This window comes from Phocoena sinus, chromosome 16 (genome assembly GCF_008692025.1).
Source record: "Phocoena sinus isolate mPhoSin1 chromosome 16, mPhoSin1.pri, whole genome shotgun sequence".
In the NCBI taxonomy this organism is placed as follows: domain Eukaryota; kingdom Metazoa; phylum Chordata; class Mammalia; order Artiodactyla; family Phocoenidae; genus Phocoena; species Phocoena sinus.
This window is the reverse complement of record NC_045778.1, coordinates 47,616,509-47,635,576: the sequence shown is the minus strand read 5'-3', so window position 1 is coordinate 47,635,576 and position 19,068 is coordinate 47,616,509. Positions and strand designations below refer to the sequence as shown.

Genomic DNA, 19,068 nt, shown 5'->3' with positions numbered 1-19,068 from the left:
AAGATAAATATTAAAGTGAACCTCTGAGACATCATAAAAATTAGCACATTCAAAGCATTTAAATTCTCAAAGCATTGTTAAAACATTAAACCTTTTAGATATGTTCTCAGCTAAATATTATTATCCCCATTTTATAGCCAGTGTTATGGACATCCAAGGGCAATGTCAATTTTTGTTAATAAATGGTACATCAAATATGTGTATGGTTAAAAAAAAGTTGATACATTTATTCTTTCCTTATTATGGAAAGTCTGTTTGTGATAAAAAGGAGTTCTGTACATAGGCAATAGATTTATGCACAATGAATTCATAACGATTTCCCAGATGTTCATATTTAACTAGCAACAATTATGAAAGGCACAAGGCTTTCAAAGGTTATCTTCCTGATTAACAGCTTTCACCATTCCTGGCTGGGTGATTTTATAGTCTGTCAGGAACATTAACCATGTTGTCTCCTGGTCATAGCTATCATAATACAGACAGAATATAATTTCACACATTTCAATCATATTTTGAGATGAAAACCAGACATTACTTGATTTCACTTAATGATTTATATACTGTCATAGATATATTGACTTACCCAAAATATGAAGGGAAATAGACAGTTTTTCAAAGTTAGCATATAGTTTTTAATACAAAAATATGGCCATGATAAGAGATGAAACATACGACCACAAAAAAGCTCTCAAGAACTTCATGTTCCATGATTAATTTTTCCTTTTTCATAATGCCGTTGAGTATGCCAGTGTGTCAAATTTCATCTTCTAAGAAAAGTATCTCTTTGAAACTAACTCAGCAGCGAAGAGGGAAACACTAAATCATAAAATGCCATCCAACTTTATAGACAGACTAAAAATTACAGGGATTTCTCAACAGTCCCAACAATGCAATATTGCTGTGAATGCATGTGCCTCCTTAAGCTTGAGTGGCTTATTATAATCAGACTAAATTCTCACACCATGTAAGTCCATTATAGTTTATGACTTAAATCCATGAGAATTATAACTGAGAGAGCCTTACCCAATCAAGATCAAATTTAATTATATGTTCACATTATAATCTAGAGAACAGAGGTTTTAATTTAAAACCACCCTCTCCTCTTTGTTCTGAATGGAAAATAAAGAATCGTTTTTTTCTCAGTTTGACATACTTGCCAGGATATATGAATCTTTCATATGCCTCTAATGCACTGCACTTAGATAGACCCTAACCCAGGCATCTTCCCTTCTATGTCCTCTAACCCTCTGTATTTGTTTTCTAGGACTGTGTATTAGTTTGCTAGGGCTACTATAGCAAAATGCCAGAGATTGGGTGACTTAAACAATGGAAATTTATTTTCTCATAGTTCTGGAGACTACAGGTCCAAGACCAAGGCATCAGTAGGTTCTCCTGAAGCCTTTCTCCTTGACTTGTAGACAGCCACCTTCTTCCTGTGTCCTCACACGGTCTTTCCTCTGTCTGCATGCATGTCTGGTATCTCTCTGTGTGTCCAATTTTCCTCTTTTTATAAGAACACTAGACAGATTGGGTTAAGGGCCCACAGTAATGGCCCCATTTTACCTTATTCACCACTTTAAAGGCCCCATCTCCAAATAGAGTCACTTTCTGAGGTACTGGGGGTTAGGGCTTCATTATATGAATTTGGAGGGGTACAGTTCTGCCCATAACACCTTTTATGTAATTGCTCCCACTCTCCCCGCTCCTTCCTCTTTTTCTTTTCTTACTTTTTTCCTTAAACATTTATGAGCACCTACTTGTATGCCAGGTACGTGGCTAGAGGCTGAAGATACAATGATGAATGAATAAATAACAGTCTTTTTCCCCAAAGATCTAGAGGGGAAAGTGAGAAAGTAGTTAATTACATTACAGAAGGATAGTGTTCTGATCAGTGTGCACATAAGGCACTTATTTAGGGAATTAATTCACTTAATTAGGGCATTAAGGTAAACCTTTACTGTAGAAGCAGTCTTCAGGTGAGTTTTGAATGACTAGTAGAAATCAGCCAGGAGAAGAAAACTGAGAGAATGCTCCACAAAGAAACAGCATGTACAGGATCCCATAGGTGGGAAAGACACAGGACATCTAGACCCTGAAAATAATTCAGGAGAGTTTGAGTGAAGCAGTTGTGAGACTGAGGCAGTAAGTAATGGAGAAATACTAAATCAGTATTAAGTACTGCTTGGAAGTAAATTAACAAAATAAAATTATGCTTGGGAAAATAAGTCATATTAAAATCAAAACAGAAATGAAAAACTTGAAAAAAATATTTGCAGCTTATAGTACAAAGGGCTGGTTTCCTTAAAATATAAAGAGTTCTACTAATCCATATGAAAAGGCCAGTAATTCAGTAGAAACATACACAAAGGACTACAGAGTTGAAATAAAAAGAAATATGAGTGGCTCTTAAACACATGAAAAAAAAGATACAGTATAAAACTACAAGATATTTTCACCTTTGGTATTGGCAGATATTTTAAAATTTGATAACGTATTATAAAGGTAAAGAGAAACAGATACCTACATTTCTGGTGGAAGTGTCAATTGTTACAATCTTGACAGAGGAAAGTTTGGCAATATTCCTCAAAATTATAAGTACAAATTTCTAACAGTTCAATTTCTAATTGAAATATCCACACAAATGTGAAATAGTGTTTATACAGCTTTTCACTGCAGCACTAACTGTAATAGCAAAATTTTAATATCTAATAATAAATTTTACACATTAAGTATTTCAAGGGAGGTGTGATGATATCTGCAACATATTCTGAAATTAATAGAAATATAGGAGGGATGGATAGATATGTGATAACACAAGTGTATAATAAAATATTATTTATAGAATCTAGCTGGTGGGTGTATGAGTGTTTACTGCAAAATTAAACTTTTGTGTATGTTTGAAAACCTTTATAATAAAATATTTGGGAAAAAAAGATTGCTAGTAATCTTCAAGTCTATCCATAGGGGAATGGCTTATCTAATGATGGTGCATCCATACGTTGGAACACTAACTACAGCTATTTAAAAAAAGGAAAAGACAGATGTTTATGTACAGACAGGGAAGACTCTCCAAGATATATTATGAAGTGAAATAAGAAAGATGTCAAAGACTGTGTATGTACACCGCCATTTGTGTATAATATCTTAAAGTATGTGCAAAAAATTGGAAAAAAATATAGCCTCTGTTAAGGGACTTCATCTGAGGGATGGGATGAAAGGGAGATATATTCTTTCATACATTTCTGAGTTTTGAGTCATGTGCATTTACTATCTACTCAAAAGTAGAGTTTGAAAACATAATAGATACTTTTGATGTCTTACTTTATATAATTCTCACTGCCATCCAGCAAGATAGGCGTTATTGTCACCATTTGCAGCTGAGAAAAAGAGTTTCTGAGAAGATCAAAAATTTGCCAAGGCTGCACAACTAGTACCTGAAAAAGGCACAGCTGGAACATAGGTCTACTAATTCCAAAACCTTTGCCTTTTGCACTGCCAAGTAGTGCAAGGAAGAACTGCATTCCAAGCAGAGGAGACAGCCTGAGCAAAGGGCACAAAGGTGGGAAGGGAAGTGCTCACTGGAGAACTCAAGCAGTACAGAGTAGCTGGAGTGCAGAATGCATCGTGGAGAGTAGTGGGAGAGAATGAAAATGAATATGACAGGCTGGATTATGAAGAAAACTTAGATGCCACATTAAGAATTGTGAACTCTATCTTACAGACATTTAGGAGCCATGGATGATATTGAAGATGAGTTTCTTTTTGACCATGTATGGGGAAGGATAGAGAAGAGTAAAAAATGACAAGTTCAGACAACGGGCTTAATGGGGAGCTTTTGTTACCCATGTTACTTTCTGAGCATCAGTCAAGAAATGGAATGGAAAATGTTTTATGAACTGTAGAGCACTTTCATTATAAATTGTCATGTTCATATTTTATATGCACATATGAAGAAAACCTTATTTATATGTAATAAAAACCTCCCAAATAGAACTTTCACTGACAGTTTACTGCAGCAAGAATTATGGCAGAAGGGGACTTGTTGCTGACATAAAAGTATACAAACACTTTCTTCTCTAAATCTCACCCTCCTTTAAAAAAGAAAATACTAATAGCTAATAAGAATAGTCAGCACTGTCAAGGGATTGCTACGTACAGGATTTTCCCACCTTCTTTGTTACAATATTGTATTGTAAATATAGTAATAATTATAAATATTCTATTTAATATTAAATATTACAGAATTAAATATTATAATAAATAATATAAATGTTATGAATAATAAATGTAATTGTAAATGCTATTTAGTGGCAAAATTTCCCTTGTATTTTGTACTATTTTAATGCATGCTATAGTACTCATTTGAATTCACTTAAATATAGTATGACTGATTTACATTCAAGGATGATTTTGCCTTGTTATTTACAAAAGTAAAAAATTGAAAATAATCTAAGTATCCACAATAACAATTCAATTAAATAAATCATTGTACATTTATACTATGGGATATTATACAGGCATTAAAAATATGGTTTCAAAGAGTGTTTAATGGCAAGTGAAAAAAATAGGAAACAAAATTTTATCTACAGCATGACTATCAGTTTGTCAAGGAAGTCAGTGATCTATCTCTAGGTTGCAAAATCCAGCTATCAGTCCTCAGCCTTCATCATACTTGACCTACCTGGGGTACCTGAGTGTAGATTACTCTCACTCCCTCCTTCTTGAAATACTGTCTTCACTTGGCTTCCCAGACAACACTCCTTTTATCTTTCTTACCTTTTATCTTCATGTCCTCTGCTCATTTTCTCTGATCTTCTCTAGACCTCTAAATGTTGGAGTGTCCAGGACTCAAGCTAATGTTCTTCCCTTCCCCGTCTACTCCCTCCTCATCCAGTTTCATGACTTTAAGTCCCAAATGTACATCTTCAGCTTGGGTCTCTCCCCTGAACTCCAGCCTACTTGGAAACTCCACCTGCTTGTCTGATAAGCACCTCAAACTTAACTCATCCGAAGTAAACTTCTGATTTTTCCCTTTTCAAACATGTTTCTCCCAGTTTTCTGCATTTCAGAAAATGACACTACTATCTAACTCCAGTTGCTCAAGCCAAAAACTATGGTATTATTCTTAACTTCTCTCTTTCACACCCCACATCTTGGTCATTTAGGAAGTGAGGGAGCTGATGCAATCACTCCTGGCCTGTGTATCACTGAGAAATGATTCTCCTGAGAAATGAGGGCCTCAACGTCTCAGTACAGCTAAAGGCCAGGAACCTACCGATGATTGGCTTGATAGGGAGGGAGGGAGATAATGCCCTAGAGAATCCACATTTTATTTTTATTATTATTTTTAAAAATTTTAAAGATCTATTTATTTAACCCAAAATATCTAAAATATTATCACTGCAGCATGTAATTAACACAAAAAATTAATAATGAAATTATTTGCATTCTTACTTTTGGTACTAAGTATTCAAAAATCTGCTGTGATTGCAAAGGATGCTTTCATGTTTTCTGACTGTGCAGAGCATTTCAAATGCCCTTGTTGTGTATGGGGAATTTCTTTCCTTGCAAGACCCTCAAAAGAGAAGCTAGAAAACTCTGTTCTCCAGGCTCCTTTGAGTTTATGGAATAGGTCCAGCCTCCAATAATGAGAGGTACTTGTATAAGGTTTGAAGAGAGAAGAGGGAGGTGTAGAGTCCGTTTTGCTCGCAAGGATGGTGTCATTGTCCAGTGTTCAGGGCTTGTTTGGTACAGATGTAGTGCATGTGCTGGTTTCTGGGAAGGAAACTGGCACCTCCAGCTGGGCAGCACCAATGCAGTGGTAGTGGTTTTTCATCAGGCCAGTTCTGCAGCTTAGCTTGGGGCATTGTTCCTGGAAGGCTAGTCTGCAGACTCTTTTTCCACCACTCCTACCTAGTGAGATATATATATATATATATATTTTTTGATATATATATTACATCTTTATTGGAGTATAATTGCTTTACAATGGTGTGTTAGTTTCTGCTTTATAACAAAGTGAATCAGTTATACATATACATATGTTCCCATATCTCTTCCCTCTTGCATCTCCCTCCCTCCCACCCTCCCTATCCCACCCCTCCAGGCGGTCACAAAGCATCAAGCTCATCTCCCTGTGCTATGTGGCTGCTTCCCACTAGCTATCTACCTTGAGAATCCACATTTTAGAATGGATAGATTTCTCCCTCACCCTAATCTGTATGCTTATGTTTCCTATTGTTTCCATTGACAGCCTCAGTTTTTTCATATGTAAAATGGGCTTAATAATTGTATATACCTCATAGTCTTTTCATGTGGATTAAAGTTGTAAGTGTATGTTAGGTGTTAATGAATATTGTGCTTGGCACATGGTAAGCCTTTAATAAATATTAACTTGCTTATCTGTTATTTATTTTCTTCTTGGATGATACAGTATATCCTCTTTATTGATAGAGATGTTGGTATAATTTGATCCCTATGGAACGAAGCATTTTAGGGACAGGAGAAGTTTGGCAAAGCTTTATTCTGAAGCTGCTTGTGATGTGAGTCAGTGGAAAGTTTAAATAATTAAAATTATTTAAAATAAAATTTTAAATAATTTCTTGCTAGTTTGAATAATTGAAAATTTTTAAAGATTTCTTTTCTCTTTTTCTGTGCTATTTTTTTAACCTGTTATTATCAGGATGGTTAGAATTATCTGCCCAAATGTTTTTTGTTATAATTTTTAAATGTGGTGTTTTCTATTCTATTACATCATACAGTTGCTTATTATCCCAAGCATGCATTCAATTTATATACATACCATGCTGTTCTGTTGGGGAAAACATAGTCCTTCACTTAAAAATCTGACATAAACTTGACATACTTTCATGAAATGTGAAATGGTTGAGACTTCTAATCCTAAATTATTCTCTAAATGTTCATTTATATAAAAAGCCTCAGTAGGCACATGTACTCCAAATGTTAATATCCTAGGGGATTACTTACATTGGCCATTTGGACATAGCTAGAAAGGAGACTATGAAAAATTTATTAGCATTGGAATGGGGTTTGATAAGTCATCTTGGCAGAAATATTCCTAAATTGTTCCAGGCAGATGGGTATCACTCTTGTGTTTTCAAAAATATTTGAGGAAGAAAGACTATATCACCAATTGGCATCTATTTTGGTATTTAATAATCATAGTTGTAAGGATATCCTTCCTTGTAGGTGTTACTATTTAAGCCTCCTTACTTTTATATAATTGTGTCCTTGGTAGAGAACAGATGACCTGTATAATCACGTTTTGCATTTACTTTTGAGTTGTACCCTAATTCTTCATTTTTTTAACCTAAACTGTTTTTAAACATTCAACTTAACCATTTTATGGCATTTTTGAAAAAGGCAATCAATTTTATATATTTCATTCTGAGTTCAGAACTGGGACTAGAATTGCTCTTTTTCTTTTTTTCTGCCTTCCCTTTCTCTCTTACTTTGTCTCTTACTTTCTGCCATTCATTCTATTATTCAACAAATACTTTCCCAATGTCTACCCACACCAGCCACTATGCTAGGTGTTGAGAATGCAGTGAAGAACAAAATATATGGGGTCTGTTTTCTCATGGAGCTCACAGACAAAAGCAATTCTGTCTTTTATTTAGGACAATGGGCAAAAATTGCCTGTCTTTGTTTGCCAGTGTCAAAGACCAGCTTGTCACAAAAATCATGATCATATAAATAGAGAAGAAACTGGTGAATCCACCTGGTCACTCATCAGTGTTGTGACATTGAACTTTAAAGTTCTGCATTTGTTCTCCTGGAGGCCAAATAAGAACCACAGAGGAATTTAGCTCAGGAATACAGGAGGAGAACTCTACAGGGGCAATCTTAGAAGAGGTGTAAGAGCCATCTCCCCTCCCCCCCCCCACACACAAAATTTTAAAAAGTGTCTTGCTAAAAGAAAAACAGTCATTCGAAAACTATTGCATCCTGAAACCCAGAGGGAAATATGCAGTGCCTTTGAGAAAGGATGGAGGAGAGTGATAGTAAATCAGTAAATCAACAGTTATATTTAGGGATTAAGCTGAGAATGGGAATATTTGACATTATCCATGCCAATGTTTCTTTAAATTTCTGCATAGTTTTCTTCTATGTAAACATTGTCTCACAGGGACATTCCTAGACAGGGTAGAATACTGGGAAAGCAGTGGAGGGGAATTTAGGAAACAGGCTTTGACCAGCAGACACAGAGTTCCAAGACTGTGGTCTTTTAACTCCCCACCCCCATGGTTACTACAGCCACTATCATCACAACCACCACCATCACCCACAATTCACAAGCTACTGGTGGGGAAACACTAGTAGAGGTCATTAGGATTGTATCAAATAATAACGGTAAATAACAAGAACAGCAATATACTGAATACTCACTATGTGTCAGACACTCTGGCAGATACTTTACATTATCTCATGGAATCGTGAGATAATCATGAGATAAATATCCTCATTTACAGATGTGGAAATAAAGGCATGGAAAACTGATGTAATTTTCATTAGGTTACACAGCTTGTAGGTGGTGGAGTTATTCAAACAGAGGCCTGTCTGTCTGCATAGAACACGGTCTTAGCCACAAGGCTACAATTTCTTTCTAGATCCCTGTTTCACTTGAGAACCTTCACTCAAGAACTCTCAATTTCAAGCTGTTCACCAGTTGAAATTTGCACTTTTCCCCAAGTCTGATGGATATACAGCTGGCAACTGATGACAGGACAAGAGCCTTAATAAAAGGCTTCAAAATAGTTCTTCCTTATAGTATAGAGACCATTCAAGATTAAAATTCAGATTTTCAAAGAATGGTAATTCACTTTGCAACTGCTATCCATTAACTGATTAACTCCTCTCACTATTGACTGTTTACTCTATTTTAAGGTTGCAGAAATAGCCAGTAATCCTACGGTTATCAATTGTAGAGACATTTGATTTACATATAATCACAGCTCAAAATCATGCCTGTGGATATAATAAGTGGTTACATTCTTTTATCAGTGGATTTAGTTTCCTAGTGGCCAATTTTTTTGTATGTGTGTGGTACGCGGGCCTCTCACTGCTGTGGCCTCTCCGGTTGCGGAGCGCAGGCTCCGGACGTGCAGGCTCAGCGGCCATGGCTCACGGGCCCAGCCGCTCCGCGGCATGTGGGATCTTCCCGGACCGGGGCACGAACCCGTGTCCCCTGCATCAGCAGGCGGACTCTCAACCACTGCGGCACCAGGGAAGCCCAATTTTGAACTCTTAATGTGTGCTACATTGAAATTAAATATTCATTATGATCTTTTGAAGTTTACATTGGAAGGTACTTCAAAAACTATCAGTACATCAAATTACAATGTATTGCTTCTCTTTTTAAAAATCTGATAGTGGTAATCCATGGTGAATTTTGCTCTTTTCAATTCTTTCATCAGTGCAGATGTTAGCAACTCACATGGGACAGCTAAAAAATTCTTTCTCATAAAAGCTATAGAAGAAAGTCAGCCGTAAATCATATACTTTAAATATGGGGAGAGCATCTTGCTATGGATAGTACAGTTTCTCAAGAACAGATGATTGTAAAATGAAAGGTTTAATACTTCCATTAACATAGCACTTTCCTTATTGATTTGTTTGCAGTTGATTGGACCCCTTCTTTTAGGGATGTCATTTAGGACTTACTGTCTTGTATTTTTCAATAGCTTTTTTAAAGTTCCAGGAAAAATATCCAAAGAAAATATTATACTCATTTCTTGTGTGTGTGTGTGTGTGTGTGTGTGTGTGTGTGTGTGTGTGTGAGTGAGAGAGAAAGAGACAGAGAGAGAGAGGTGGGGTGGGAGGTAGGGAGGAGAGAGAGAGATTGGGGCAGGTAGGCCCTCAGATTACACATTCACATTTAATTGCATTTCATATTTCATCTTATAGCTCTTGGACTTGACTGATGGTTAACAGTAAACATGTATAATTATTCTTTCATGCAACTTAGCCATTGGCAGTGATTTTCATAGCAGTAATTTAACTGCTGAGGCTGCAAGTCAAGATTCATCAGTTTTATTAGGATGCTGAACCTTAAAAGCTTATGGTTGATGGTGTTATTAACTCTCTCTGCATTTCCTCTGTAGTAAAGGGGAAAATTGGAAGTGCAGCACTTTTTAATATAGTCCACGTGTGGGCGGCTATAAAATATGGGGATGAAAACTATGTCAGAGCTGAGTAAGTGACTAACCCACTTATCTCAACTCTGCCACTTCAGTTGTCAAGCATTCAGTTGCTTCAAAATACTTTATTTCACTTTGTGAAAATGAATTTATGGAATTGTTTTGTGTGTTGACTTTTTTTGTTTTTAGAATACTCACCTTTCTTATGGTTTCTAGACATATTTTTTGCATTAATTTTTCTCCATCTTATTATGAAAATGTTCAAAATTACAGAAAAGCTGAAAAATAGCTCAATGACATCTATATACATCAACTGTTACCATTGTTTCAGATTTATTTTCTCTTTTTATATATAGATAATTCCTGTTTATCTTGTATTTGTTTATTTTTACTTGTTTTTGTTTATTTTTCCTGAATCATTTGAAAGTAGGTTGATAAGTTGCAGACATCATAACTGGTTATTTTTTATTATTTTAAATTCACGACCCAATTAAAATTCATTGCATTAGGTTGTTAATCTCTTTAGCTTTAATCTTAAAGTTTCCTCCTACAACCCCTCCTGGACTCTACTTTTTTGTTATTTGCAACCTTGACTTTTTTGAAGAGTTTAGGCCAGTAGAAAATTTGATGATCTGAACTTGTCTCACTGTTTTCTCATTAAATTCAGGTTAAACCACTGGTTCTCCAATTTTAACATGTTTCAGAAACATCTGGAGGGCTTATTAAACATAGATTGTTTGGCCTACTTCCAAAGTTCCTGATTCAGTAGGTCTGTGTTGGACCTATTTGCATTGCTAATGCTGATGCTAATGCTGATGCTGCTGGTCTAGGGACCACACTTTGAGAACCACCAGGTTAAACATTTTTGACATAGATGACCTGTGTACTTCTTAACTGCATCACATCAAGGGCACAAGGTGGCAGGTTGTTCCTCTGCCAATGATAATTTGATCATTTGGTTGGTTAAGTTGGTGACTACTAGGTCTCACCATTGTAAAGGATCATTCTACTTTGTTCTTAGTTATCTATGGAATAATACTCTGTAAGTAATAAGTAATCTGCAGGGAGAAACTGTGAATTTCTATTCCTAAATAGCCTGGTTTTAGTATCTAGTGATAATCCTTGTCTGAATCAGTTGTCACTATTCTATTATTCTTTAAAGAAGAATAATATTGTTTTTCTTCCTCCTTCTCTCTCTTTCTTCCTCCTTCCCACAGACATACATACACATACAGTTTCTCTCTCTCTCATACTGTTTCTCTGCTCTCTCCCTCACCTTTTCCCTCTTTACTTCTCCTTCCCACCTGCTTACCCCTCTTCTGAGTTTCACTATGGTTCAAGATTTTTAAAATTCAATATGTTATCATTTATTGCCATTGTTATTATTTTTGAGACTCAAATTTTCCCAGGTTTATCCAGTGATAACCCCTTCTGGGCACTTTCTTGTTGTCTGGCAAAAGATGTTCAAATCTCTCCTTGTTCTTTTTCTGCTCTAGACCTGGAATCAGCCATTTCTCTAAGGACAACTAGTTTCTTTTTGTTGGGAATATTATTTAGAAGCCATTGTTTGGGTCCTGGGTTTTTTTAATTACTACCAGGGTGTCATTGCTCCTACACCCTTTCAGAGGACAGACCTAAGATTTAATTTTTTAAGAAGTGATGAATTCAAATGCAGCACCAGAGTTCTTCCTCATCTTCCTCCAGTCCCCATTGGTATCCATAGTCATCCACAATAACAACTCTGATTCTCAAAAAAAATTTCAAAACATTCAAAAAAAATTTTTAATTTAAGTATATGCATAAATATTTGCTCATTTGCTCCAGTCCATATAAAATAAATTGAGAATTACAGTAATAATACTTCAACCAACAATAGTAAAACTACTAAGAAAATTAGATTTCCTTGTAATTTTTTTTGTCCTTAGAATTTACTAGAGTATATATAGCCTGAGGGCTGTGTTCAAAAGTTTCTTAAATTATTTTTCTTTGTGTTTGTGTTATCAATTTGATATAGTTTATTGTAGTAGTTGCTCTTTTTATTCTATTTCAGGGTTTGTTTTTCCAACTGTTTTGATTTAATTTTATGTTTTGAATATGTAAACTATTCACAAGGTCAAAGTCAAAATTATGTAAAAATCAAAAAGCTTCAAACTCATTTGTATTCATTAGTTTCAGGTTTATTCTTCCTATGTTTCTTTTGACAAAAGTAAACAAATATGTGTACATTTACTCTTCTTTCTTATGCAAAAGGAGCATATTATACACATTCTTTGGCATCTTTTTTTTTCATTTAACAATATATTCTGGGAATCAGAATATACCAGTTCATAAAGATCTTCCTCATTCTTTCTCAGAAGTACATATATCCCATTTTGCATTATAGATAATTCAATCAGTGTCTTGTGGATGAGCTTTTAGGTTGCTTCCAAATTTTTGCTGTGGTAACCAATGCAAGCAGCTTTTAGCTGGCCTTATTTACGGTCTCTCATGATGTTGCAATAAAGCTATGGACCAGTTATTTTATGCTCAGTTGAGGTTGGAGAATCCACTTCCTAGATCACTTATATGGTTGCTGACAAGCCTTTATTTCTTGCCACTTGGGCCTTCCCATAGGCACCTGGGTATCCTCAAGACATGACAGTTGGCTTCCTTCTCCCCTGGGCCACTTTCTGACATGATAGCTGTCTTCCTCCAGAATGCGTGATGAGAGAAAGCACATGCACACATCCAAGGCAGAAACCATAGTCCTTTCATAAGCTAATACTGGAAGTGTCATCTGGTCATATCTGGTATATTTAATTAAACTAGAAGTAAGTCACTGGGTCCAGATGACACTAAAGGGAAGGTGAATAAGCGCCACCTCTTGGGGGGAGGAGTGTCAAAAATTTGTGAACATACTGATATTCTTTAAACTACCACATTGTCTGACAGAGACTTCAATCTCAAAACACTTTTTCTGTGATAGCACTTGTACTATATAATGTCACAATTGTTATCTCATTTAATCCTAACAACCATCTTGTACTGCTCCAGAGTAGAACTACACCTCTATCAAATCTCAGCTTTATAGTTTTAATGCTTTTCCAGGTTATAAATTAATTTCTATGACTAGTCCCAATATAAAATTTCAGTAGATCATCTTACACATCTGTGCTATTCAGTACCTTAGCTTTTGTTGTAATGTTTTAGGACAATGATAACGAAAAAAACAAACAAACAAACCCTATTTAGAGTGGGAAGAAATGGGTGGAGTGATTGATTTAAAAGATTGGCTGTAAATTGATGATTGTTGAGGCTGGATGATGGAAAGATACTTGAGGGCTCATACTATTATATATATATATGTGTTGTGTATGTGTGTGTGTGTTCCAATAATGAGAAGTAAAAAAAAACAAAGAGGGGAGGAGGAAAAAAAGAAAACCTACCTCTTTTAATTTTCTGTCCTTCAAGATTTATTGCAGTAAAGGAATATAAGTGTTTTTGAACATTAAAACAAATTGACTAGTTCTTCTGATAACTATCAAGTTTTCTGCTCATCAGAAGGAACGTCAAGTTCCTAACGTGTAGCCCTTCTTCTGTGAGAGAGTTCTCAAACTTTACTCAATGTAAGAATCACCTACAGAGCTTGTTAAAATCTTCCCAGGTCCCCAAACCAGCAATTATAATTTAGAATAAATCAGTGGAATAAAAAACTCTTCATTTTAAGCAAATACTTCTGGTGTTTCTGATTCCAGTGATAGGTGGACTCCAATTTGATATACACTGTTCTGTGGATTTATAGTGAGGGCACTCTTATGAGTAAAGCAGTATGATAGATAGAAGGATGAAGTGATGTTCTTACACTATGCTATATTTCCTAAAGGAACTTGCAAACTACTAGAGCAGAAAGATATGCACAAAGTGTTATAACAGGAGTATCAGTAATTGGGCTGATTCTGCATTATGCTACCAGCTCTCAGCAAGGAATGAAGATCATATGGGAGCAAATTTCCTGTCTGGATGAGCAGAATATAACAAGAGCTTTGAAAATATAAAGGAATATATCATTGTTTGCTTTTCTAAAGATCAGATGTTTCAAGCTAGTCTTGTCAAGTGCTGAAAATCATTCATTTTTAGATGACTGCTCTAATAATTGCCAGGGTTTTAAGTTATTGATTAAAGAAATCCACATGCTTTGACTATAAAATGTGCAAATGACGAAAGTAGTTTAAAAACTAACACCTTGTAGCTCACAAGATCAACTCACTGAAATGTCATGGTAGACCTTAGAGAAGCTCAGGAATGTGATGGGCAAAGTCAGTTTTTTAATTCTTCAACTCTGCTCAGGAACACTGATAGATAGACTATTAAGAGCCTACGCTGCTGAGAACCCAGCTGTTACCATTGGGTTGCCTCATTCATCAGTTAAAATATATTTTGTGAATAGGATTGTATGCTACTAGGCATAGTGGTGGAAGGCATAAGGGTTTGGGGAGAAAACTAACATTTAATTGAATGCTGTGAATCTTCACTTTTCTTCACAACCAAATTATGAAATAGGTATTATTCCCATTTTAATGATAAGGGCACAGATTTAAAGGTAATGACTTTTACAGCTAATTTATAACTATCAGTCAGGTAAAATTTATCTCCAAGTGATCAAATGATTTACTCCTTAGTATGAAATTTAATTAATATTGTTGATATTAAGTTTTTCTAATAATAGCTAAGCAGAAGAAAGATACTCCTAGTTCAGCAGCATCAAAATAATAATAGCAGGCTTTCCTGGTGGTACAGTGGTTGAGAGTCCGCCTGCCGATGCAGGGGACACGGGTTCGTGCCCCAGTCTGGGAAGATCCCACATGCCGCGGAGCGGCTGGGCCCGTGAGCCATGGCCGCTGAGCCTGCGCGTCCGGAGGCTGTGCTCCGCAACGGGAGAGGCCACAACAGTGAGAGGCCCGCGTACCGCAAAAAAAAAAAAAAAAAAAAAGCTAACTTTTATTGAGTACTTATGAATTAGGTATAGTATTTAGTATATATAAATCCATCTCGCATCGTCTCCTGAGTTAAGACCATAGTGTCGCTATATAGATAGCTGTTTATGTAGGGTAAGGGAAAGCAAATGTAATTCATCTACTTTCTAGACATGGTTACACTTTTATTACATATCTTCTGCTACTACACTGCTTGTGAGTAATCTCTTCAAGGGATGAGTAAGATCATAGGAATAATATAACAGTCAAGCTAAACTTTTTGAAAAGGGTGGTGATTTAAAATATGTCTTTGGATTAAACACCAATGAGTGAGCATTATATTTTTCTCAGTTTCAGAGAAATACCAGCACTAAGTAGCATGATTTGCTTGCCTTAGCTTGTATCTGCAGTTTTGAAGAACTGCTTTTATCCTGAATGAAACTAAACAGTGATATAAAAGTTGGAGTGCAACTCTAAAAAACCCAGGCGACTGCAGTAGTATTAACCCATTGTGAATTCCTAAACGATAGTCCAGAACTAACTCCCAAAGTTATCCAGAGAAAAGTTTACTTCTAGTTTAGAAAATATAGACCTCCCAAGAGCAGATGAGTTCATTCAGCTCTAGAACATGTCTGACATAAGTGCTGGAACAAGTTATATAATTGTCTTAATTCCAGTGTTCCAAGTGAGACACGTGGCCCTGCTCACTGTCTCTAGCGGAGTTAGCGTGGGAGATGATTCCTCCGGTGAAATAATGAATCAATGGCCTCCTGTTCAGACTACCGCAGGAGCTAACATGTATTTGAGAATGAGCTCTCAAATTTCATGTCCCGTTAGTCAAAAGTTCCATTTGGTGCATCAACAGAAATGGCTGCTCAGAAAAACACTATTAAAATTGTACTCTAACCATAACCAGAGCTTTGCTCTCATTAAATCTTTACAGGTTCATTGTAAAGGGTATTTATGATTATACACCTTCATAATTCTTTCTGCATGCCTCTTCCTGCCAATAGGAAAATTTCTAAAAACTTGCATGTCTTATAAATATATGCAGAAGGTTATTACTCCCTCCTTCTGTTTGACACTTGTCTTTAGACTGTAGTACATCCTTCTTGCTTGTCTGCCTATTTCTTACATGTACTTCTCAGGATCTCAGCTGGATGATAAGCAGGGCTCCCTGAGGGCTTCAGGCATATGAGGACATACGCGCTAGGACAGAGCTGGAAGAAATTGATTGCTGAGATGGTGGGGGAGGGAAGGAGCCTAAAAAGCTTCTTGAGGAATAACTCAGGCCATGTCCACTTCTGAGATTCATGTCTGTCTAGTTACTGTGGGGGTGGTCCAAATAAATCTATTTGCAGAGCAGCTGTGAAACCTCCTGTGAGGGGGTAGGAAAGGAGGAGAATACATCCAATGCCCAGCCCTGAATAAAAGGCCAGCCCTGTCAAAGCAGTCACAATAACAAATATTTTTTGTAAGAGCTTGTAACATATTAGCTGTTACAAACACAGGCTTGAGTCCTAGGGGCAGAGAGAGAACTATAAGGAGATGCTGAATGGCCATTTTCACTAAATTTGGAACTCACTGGAACCAAGAAATCCTGCTTTAAAACCCATCTAACAGTGTTAATCAAATAGGAGCCTTTGCATCCCAGGGATCAAGACAGTCACTGGCAGAGAAGTGCAGTGCCCAGCTAAGGAACAAAAGAAATATTGTGCTCAGCAGAGCAGTGCAGACTGGTGAGTGCCTTGCTGCTGCTGCCAGATCTAGTGAGCAACAGTGGAATCTTCCACATGCGTTGCACTTTTACCCTCATCTTCTAAAAGTAAGGACATCCTTCTACAGAACCACACTACCATTGTTAAACCTGCAGTCACTCCATAATTTCATCTAGTATTTTGTCCATATTCAGATTTCCCCAATTCTCTCAAATTGTCTCATGGCTGTTTTTTCCTGGGATCCAATCAAAGTTCATCAACTCTATTAGTTTGTTCTTTCCAGAGAATTTTTCATTGTTCATTCTGAAATAATTTCAAACGTAGAAAAAAAGACGCAAGAATAATGCAAAAAATCCCTGTATATCTCTCACCTGGATTTTCCACATGTTAACACTTTACCACATTTGTTTTATCAATCTCTGAACTGTTAGTAGGTTGCAGGGTGATGCCTCATATCCACAAATATTTCAGTGTGTACTTCCTCAAAACAAGGACATTTTCTTACATAGCTGTAATACAATTGCCAAAATCAGGAAATTAACATGGATACAATATGATTGTCTAATCTACAGACTTTATTAATATTTTGCCAATTGTCTCAGTAATGACCTTTATAAAAAATTTTTTTTTATTCTGCTCCAAGATTCAGTCCAGGATCACATGTTACATTTAGTTGTCACGTCTCTTTAGTTTTCTTTAATCTGGAATGGTTTCTCAGTTTTTGTCTTTCATGACCTTGATATTTTTGAAAAGTTGAAGAGTTGTGAACAGCTGTGATACAAAGTGCCTCTTGATTTTGGTTTGTCTGATGTTTCCATATGATTAGATTCAGGTTTTGCATTTTGGATTTGGATGTGATATTGTGTCGTTCTCAGAATATTATGTTTAGACAACACATGATATTGACTTATCCCATCACTGGTGATGCTAACCTGATGGTGTTAATTGGTGGTGATCACTTGGTTCAGGTACTGTTTGTCAGATTTCTCCACTGTTAAGTTACTATTTTCCTCTTTGTAATTAATAAGTAATTTGTAGGGAGATACTTTGAGACTATGTAAATATCCTCTTTCTTAACCAACTTTCCACCCACTAGTTTTAGCATCCATCAATGATTCTTGCTTAAATCATATCCAGATAAATTTTATTCCTTTGACCAGGACTTTACTTTGTTCTCTCCTGAATGGCTTCACAAACACTATTTTATTTTATTTTTTGGTTCTTTCATTCTGCATTTATTTATTTATTATTTATTTATTTATTTTATTTTTTAACATCTTTATTAGAGACAAACACTATTTTATAAATCTACTTTACTCAGAGTTTCTTCCAAAATCCTAGTTGGCTCCAAAAATCTTTTTATAGTAGATTAAGAGTCCAGGTGTTGTTGTGTCTCTTCCTCCTCACACCTTCCCTTTGGACAGGTGCTTCCACTCTCCCAGAACTTTTAGTGGCATAAGCCATCAGTTTGTTATATAAGATATTTCGCATGACATTTCTGCTTTGTCCTAGTTTTTCTCCTCCCTCTTCCTGGTTTTTGACAAAAAAACCCTTTCTTTTTAATGCCCACATCCTCAAATATGTCTACTTCTCTTTCTCAAGTTTAGGGCTTTGACATCTTTCTTTGTAAAAGACTTTCCTGTTGTTAGTTGTTGTTTTAAATCCAAGGCTTTTATTCTCCAAATCTGCCATTTTATTTATTATATCCTTTTTGTGTCTCTCCCATTTTAACTTTCGAAAATTACCTTCATCAAGCTATTTAAAGTCTCTTTCAGTGTGGGCTACTGGAATTTGAAGCCTGCTTCTCTATGGTTGTTCCTACTTTTGTCTTGAAACGCTAAAACATGAAAATAAGCTAATTCTGTACTGTTCTTGTCTGCTTCCAGCAAACTGACTTGTGTTCTTTTTCTGTATTATTCTTTTTTTTCCTTCAGGTTGTGTTTCTCCAATATTTTCAACAAGTTCAGTTTGTCTTTCAAAACAGCTTTGAACTCACTTTTTAAAATTAATTTACTCATTTTCCATTTACCTCATATTCTGTATCCTCCCCCAGCCTGTGTAGCTAGCTGTTAGCAGTCAAGTTCATTCTCACTGGGGCTCATTATATAGCCTATTCATTTTTCCCTTCCCTTGCATTTTCATTTTGATATGTTTCCCAGGGAAGCAATATATTCAATTTGAGATTCTCAACCTTTAGTGTACCTATTCTTTCCTCCCTTTTAGAATGCCCCACAGTTT

The 19,068-nt window shown here is 36.0% G+C and overlaps 1 protein-coding gene and 1 long non-coding RNA gene across 10 annotated transcripts in view; one reads left to right on the top strand and one right to left on the bottom strand.

Annotated features, from left to right (window-relative positions):
* LOC116741941 overlaps positions 1 to 19,068 on the bottom strand; it is a 453,695-nt gene that overhangs the window by 67,445 nt on the left and 367,182 nt on the right. For 2 of the 6 annotated variants that reach the window (XR_004346311.1, XR_004346310.1), the window contains exon 6: positions 17,202 to 17,339. The exons of the other annotated variants lie outside the window; for them this stretch is intronic. This is a non-coding gene — a long non-coding RNA (uncharacterized LOC116741941). The remainder of the gene's footprint in view (positions 1 to 17,201; positions 17,340 to 19,068) is intronic. 6 annotated transcript variants of the gene reach the window in all.
* RNLS (renalase, FAD dependent amine oxidase) overlaps positions 1 to 19,068 on the top strand; it is a 272,676-nt gene that overhangs the window by 67,896 nt on the left and 185,712 nt on the right. The window lies entirely within an intron of this gene.